This window comes from Selaginella moellendorffii, unplaced genomic scaffold (assembly GCF_000143415.4).
Source record: "Selaginella moellendorffii unplaced genomic scaffold, v1.0 SELMOscaffold_168, whole genome shotgun sequence".
Taxonomy (NCBI): domain Eukaryota; kingdom Viridiplantae; phylum Streptophyta; class Lycopodiopsida; order Selaginellales; family Selaginellaceae; genus Selaginella; species Selaginella moellendorffii.
In genome coordinates, this window is record NW_003314428.1 from 18,594 (window position 1) to 19,275 (window position 682).

A 682-nucleotide genomic window follows, 5' to 3' on the forward strand; every position below is an offset into this window, starting at 1 on the left:
TTCTCATCTGTTATCTCTTACCCTGCCACTACGTCCCATGCAGAAATCCTTTCCTCGGGATGACTCCAGCCTGAAGTGTTCTCTCCACGGCTGTGCGGATTCCTCCAAGTGGATTCACTGCTACCACCTTGAGACAAACCATTCATGTAACGCATGTATTTGGCCAATCAGATCCTAGAGCAACCACACTACCGTTTCCGAGGAGGGAAATCATTGCACTTCACCAGTTTATACCCCTCTTTGTGGCAAGCCTGTAGCTTTTGCGTTATAGAAGTGTAAAGTAGGGACCATGTATTAGCACCCACTCTGCAAAAGAGAGTCGATTAGGAAGGATTCTAGTAGTGTATCACCTTTTCACGTCAGTGTTCACAGAAGATTATAAAGAAGGTAAACTAACAAAAAAAAGCACATTACTAAAAAACAATCTTTTGTATTGTGTAGACAAAGAAGAAACAACTGATAATCCAGAAGAACAAAAAAAAGGTGAGGCTGTGTAATAAAGACTTTGTGAAACTTTAATAATTATAGGAAGAGCAGGTATGGATATCCATGGTTTCTTTGAACTCCTCTTTGCTCGGTTAGCTTTTACTACGGCCTTTTGGACGTGCTGTGGTTTCCTCCTGTGATGCTTTCCTTCCTGGCATTAGAGAGTAACTGAGGATGTAAGATTGCACTGCCTGAG